Here is a 5,814-nt window from a genome sequence, read left to right as displayed (position 1 = left end):
TTTCCCGGAGTTTCTGTGCCTTAGCGCCCGCGGATGCAGGGCCACAGCTGTGGCCGCACCATGGATTATGATTGTGGATCGCGTGTCGGAGGTCGCAATGGTGGATCCAGTTCGGTGGATTCTGTATCGTGCCAGCTGATCGTCGTTGTAATGGAGGATCCTTTGTCGCGTTGGCATCGGATGATGAGGGACCACGACCGAGGCGGCAGCTGATAATGGATTCTAACTGGCGGCGGTGGACAATGACTGTGGATTATAGTGGATCCCATCCTGATGCTGGATCGTGGTCTTGCTGCTGGCCAGAGACTGTGATTGCAGCGGGACTGCCTGACACATAGTATTGAAAAATGTTTAGCCTAATGGATGCTGCTAAAAATCCTGATGATGTTTTCTTACACCTGACATCTATTGCACTTCTGTCCGTCCTGAGAGAGGGATCCCTCACATGTGGCTCTCTCTGAGGTTTCTACATATTTTTACCTGTGAAAAGGGTTTTTAGTAGTTTTTCCTTACTCTTGTTGAGGGTTAAGGACAGAGGATGTCACACAATGTTAAAGCCCCATGAGACGAATTGTTATTTGTGAATGTGGGCTATACAAATAAAACTTGATTGATTGATTGATTGATAAATAAAAGCTGAATGCACATTTGCACCTGGTCTTTGGAGTAGGGTGTGTCGACTCTCTGTCTGTCGTTGCAGGCCTGCAGCAGGATGTGGACGGCGTTGAGCTGCAGGAGAATCTCACAGGCCATGCTGTCAAAGAAGGTGATGTTGGCCAGGGCTGCAGACGCGAGGAGGAACACCTCACCACAGGAGGCGCTCTCACACAACTCTGAGGAAATAAACACTCAATGTTCAACCAAAAACAGTAACAAATGTGATGCCAGGGAAAACTTGAAACAACAGCCTCAGCCTTGAGGTGTACAGCCTGAGTACAAGAGTCTTTACATCAGTTTGAGGCTGCTCACTTATTGTAAGGAAATTGTTAATTGTACTTGTATTATTACAGAACATCAGATTCAAGGCAAATCCCCTTTTTTTAAGGTCTAAGTAAGTAAAGTTCATTCTTGTAGTAAATCATGTGTTTAAGTATTGAGCTTTACATTTTAAGATCACCACCCCCTGAGATTCTATTCTGTTTACTCTGCTCTCATTGATAGGACTGAGTTGGATCATTGACTGTATATAAAGATGGATGACATGTCTCTGCTTCTTCCAACTTTCCAGAAATGAAACCACAATATCCTGCAGAACACATCTGTCTGGTGCATTTGGAGCCATGGTCGCATGGACATAATATTTGAAACGCTTCTCAATATAATACAATTTAACAGCACCACAAACTAGACTTCGACTGCATTCGTTTTTGATAAGTGTACCTAATAAACTGACATCTGGGAACATATGAAATACGTGCTCTGAACCTCTGTCATTATGCACTCAAATAAAATATTCCCACACTAAATCCCTACTAATGATAAGGTGCGATAAAAAATATAAATAAATAATTTAACAACCCTATCATTTTATTTCCTCTACAATTAAATCTCAATGATGGTTCTTTTTTTTGTCAAAGTCAATGGTCAGCTGTGACATCATCAGTGCCAAGTCCACTCACTGATGAGCGAGGTGACGATGTCGTGCATGCTCTCCAGGAAGCTGGCGAGGTGCTGCGTGGACGTGTGGTGAGGTGAGGTGATCTGAGCCACAACCGCCGCCGCCTCGGCCCGGGCTGCTTCCACGCTGCTGTCATCGGTCAAGATGTCCCCCAGGCACAGGATCCCATCCACCTGCAAATTAGATAGATACACATTAGGCCCCGCATCATAATTTACCACGATCTGTTATGTTTGAACAGTCAACTTATCAACCCATCTTGACTTAATTACACGTAACTGTTTCTGCCTGATTATTCTTTTGAGGTGTGTTGAACAAAAGAATTGTAATTTAACAGTAAAGTTAAGAGTTGCACTTCTTCTTTACATATTTACTAAAAAGCAAAAAGCTTCTGAATCAGGGGCCATAAGGGGCCACAATTTACACAAAGGGGCCAATTATATGATCAACATCCATATACAGTTTCTGATTCAGCAGTGTTCACATTTAAGTCATTCCTTTGAGCAGAGCCACACATCATTGAATATATTTCGAAATGTGTTCCTTTGAGCAAGCACATTGTGAACTTCAAAGAATCTTCAGGGCACTTCAGGGGTCAATCAGATTTCAGATGGGGCAAGTACCCCCTGGCCCTGCTCCTGGATCCCCCCCCTTTATGAACACATGTTAAACAAATGAAGCGACGCCTGCGAGCTAGTTCTGGCAGCCAACTCGAGCTGCGCTGCTCCAATCATGTGACATACCTCACTCTCACTCTCCACAACCATCTATTATACCAACCCAGTCTCATCAGGAAACGTTCAGTGGGAACGTTGGTCCACTTGGACAAACGTTTCCATCTCACAATCTGGCCTATCAGATTGTGAGATGGAAACGTTTGGTCCGCCCATTGTTTTGCATTGACGTGTTTTCACGTCACGTGACTCCCGAGTTCCCGTCTCCGGAAAGGAAAACATGGCGGACAGTCCTTGTTTTTTCAGATAAAAACATGATTTTGTAACTTAGTCTGGGCATAAAAATACATTCTGACACCATTTCTAGCGAGAAATGTGGTCTTTGCTTCCACAGTCTTCAGCCAGTTTGTGATTATGATATATATTTTAATAGTTATCACGAATGTTTTTATCGTTGCTATGGTGGTTGCTATGACGCTGCCATGCACACAACGTCGTAGTGCTGTTTAAATCACCGTCCCTGCGTGGTGTCGTTCAGTGATTGTGTATGTTATTCATGTTAAATAATATTAATATTTGAGGCTAGATTACACCTCTAATGCGAAGGATCTTGCGAGTCTGTTCAGAGGCGGACATGAGTGTGACACCGGACCGAGATCGCGAACGGACCGGAACTGACGTGTGGCTGGCGTAAAAAAAGGTTTTGTAAACATTCTGTCCATTTAACTTAGCGCTGTCATAAACACGGACCATTTGGAAGACAACGATGTCATCTTCCTTCTGTCAGGTAAGTAGTTTATTGTTTTTAAAGATCTATTACGATCTAGGTTCACAGTCCGAGTGCTGAGACAGCGGATGCGGAGTCCGTCGATAAACACAATGGATGCATTTCTTCAGCTAATATGCCATTGTTAGCCACATGCTTCAGCCCACGGTAGCATGTGATTACCTGGGAGGTGAAAACATGGTTTTTGAAACCAGTTCAAGACGCTTAGCTCATCATTAAGGGACGCTACAATATAAATATAAACATGAATTTGATTTATGAATGCTTTAGATTAATAAGGAGTGTATTTCTCGACCATTACTCCTCAATAACAGATCAATTTGGTTTAATGTATAGTATGCAATATGACAATAATGTTTTCATGTTATGGAGTTGCGATTCATTTTATAAAACAATTGCTATGTTCTGTTTTTTAATCAAGGAGGATCCAAGTGAAGCTACAGGAGTTTCATTAACGTCAATAACTTGGACCGAACAGTTTGTTTTGCTTGATGAAGAGGAGGAAGGGCAGCCTGGAGAGAAAGAGAAGCCGGGTTGAGCCCACTTCCATCATCCACGTACCACAAGGAAGATGAGGGGGAGAAATTATCCTACCATTAAAGAGGTACTTTTAAGTTACATACCAGAAACACCATTTTATATAATGTGCCAAATATAAATTTGTATTAAATCCCCAAAGTACGCTGGCTGAAATACAAGTTAATATCACACTGAAAGAGTTTTGATCAATCATGCTTCCCTGCTGTGGTTGTTCAACTGGGAAAACAACTTTTTCCAAAGGAAGGCAAGTAAATTTAAGGAATGCATCTGCAAAGTTTTCCTCTGTTATGTATAATGATGACCCCCATCAGACATTATGTTATTAATAATATTTACACCTTTTCATTTATACTGTTTATTTCTGTCTACATGTTTGAATTTGCCTTCATTAGTTTCAGAAAAGAGCGATGATGTATCGGTCAGTGGGCGGCAGCACGAGACTCCGCAAACTAGTCTCTAAGCAAAGTAGACGAAGGCATTGAGGTTGCGGCCTGCCATCATTATTATTTTGCTTAAGGGACTGAATACGTTTCATGCAGAAATATTAGCATTTCCCTTATATCTACCAAAACAGCTTGTTTCACAGACTGCAGTTTTGTTTTGATCCGATGTGGTGTGCAAATACTAACCGTATATCTGCAATGGGTTGTTGTGCATTAACATTTGTAACTCTAATTTTGTTTCGACAGACTGTGCAAAGAATGTTGAGAACATCACTAACCAGTGCAGTGTCCGTCTACATATTTCTACATATTTTCTCTCATATAAATGTCACTGTAACCTCTTGACAACTGAAACCATAACATGAGGTCAGTGTGGCCTTGACCTTTTGACTTTAAGACAAATACACAGTTAGACAACCCGAAAACATGCAGTAATGCCTCCGGCGACTCGCTATTGCAGAGGCATTAAAATGTTAGTGTAGTAGACTGGATTTTATTGGTGTTACATTGGACATCTTGTATTGGTATACAAAAAATATATTTGGTTTCACATTTTAGATGGCATAAGCAGAGACATCAACTCAGGAAATGGATTTCTGCAGAAAAGAAAGCCTTGTATGTGTGTATATATACATACAAACGCACTTTTAAAACGTTTTGTTTTTTATCATATATTCTCAGGTAGTACTGACGCATTTATGGAGATGGGACATGAGGGCCTTGTCTGCGTGCTCAAGAGAAGATTCCACAGAGTTCAAGCTGAGCAGGCTGCAGCAGGTTTGGAGGAATCCTCCTCTGAAGAGGAAACATGGCGAAGTACTTCTCCACTGATGAAGAAATGTGAGCGCTGTGATTAAATAAAATCTGCTGCCATGCTACTGTTGCTACTGGTGGGCCCTGCTATTAGCTTGGTGTTTGGTAGCTGTTAGCTTTAGCATATTTATTTTTTAGGGACCTGTCTGACGTTTATGTTTTTAAAAAAAAAATCAGAGGGAACCATCTTCATAATTTAACACTATGTTTTGTTTGTGTTCTTCAGTTATTCTCAAGAGAAGCTGCCTCAGCTCCACGGTCCCTCCTGCAGCTTCCACTCCTGATGCTAACCCCCTGTTTACATCACACCATCCGGGCAGACCTGGAGTCACAGAACTTTGTCCAGAGCTGCCGTCTGAGAATTGTTGATCATATAATTTCCAGCAGATGCCTTAATGTAATGTTTGTGCACAATAAATGACATTGATCATAACATATTGGTATTTCCTTGCACTTTTACACCATGATATTGGCAGATAAGATGTTGATTACATTAAAGCAGTGAATGCTCTGCTTTAAGCAACATAAACACACAATGATCCAATGGATTTGAAGTAGAATGGGCACGTTACATTCTGTAGAGAGTACCTCAGTAACGGAAGTCAGAAAATTACTTTCTTTATCTGAGGTTCACACAGGTCTTGTTGTCTAAGTGGCAACCATATCATATTGTTTAAGATGTGTAACATCAAGCTTGTGTATCAGTGCTAAATACATCCAGTCATAAGTAAGTTCACCCTCTTGTTAACACTAAAAGTAGGTGACCCAGATGTTTCACAATGCAATCTGATAAGGTCGTATGAGAAACATTCTTAACATTAAAGAAATGAACACAGAGGATAGCAATAGATGTTTCACTTTAAATCAGTAGCTGGTAATCGGCAGACTGACTTATTCAAACACATTAATACTACAATGAATGAGGCAGGGGTTTGCTAT

General features: G+C 41.2%; 1 long non-coding RNA gene across 1 annotated transcript; it reads left to right on the top strand.

The window, feature by feature from the left end:
- The first annotated feature begins 2,845 nt into the window (after positions 1 to 2,845).
- LOC133009397 (uncharacterized) lies at positions 2,846 to 5,308 on the top strand. Its single transcript, XR_009680536.1, has 4 exons — positions 2,846 to 3,079; positions 3,501 to 3,683; positions 4,744 to 4,902; positions 5,102 to 5,308. It is a non-coding gene; the product is annotated as an uncharacterized LOC133009397 (long non-coding RNA).
- The last annotated feature ends 506 nt before the right edge of the window (positions 5,309 to 5,814 follow it).

Source organism: Limanda limanda, chromosome 8 (genome assembly GCF_963576545.1).
Source record: "Limanda limanda chromosome 8, fLimLim1.1, whole genome shotgun sequence".
In the NCBI taxonomy this organism is placed as follows: Eukaryota; Metazoa; Chordata; class Actinopteri; order Pleuronectiformes; family Pleuronectidae; genus Limanda; species Limanda limanda.
The sequence above is the reverse complement of the archived record's forward strand: the minus strand, read 5'-3'. Positions and strand labels throughout refer to the sequence as shown.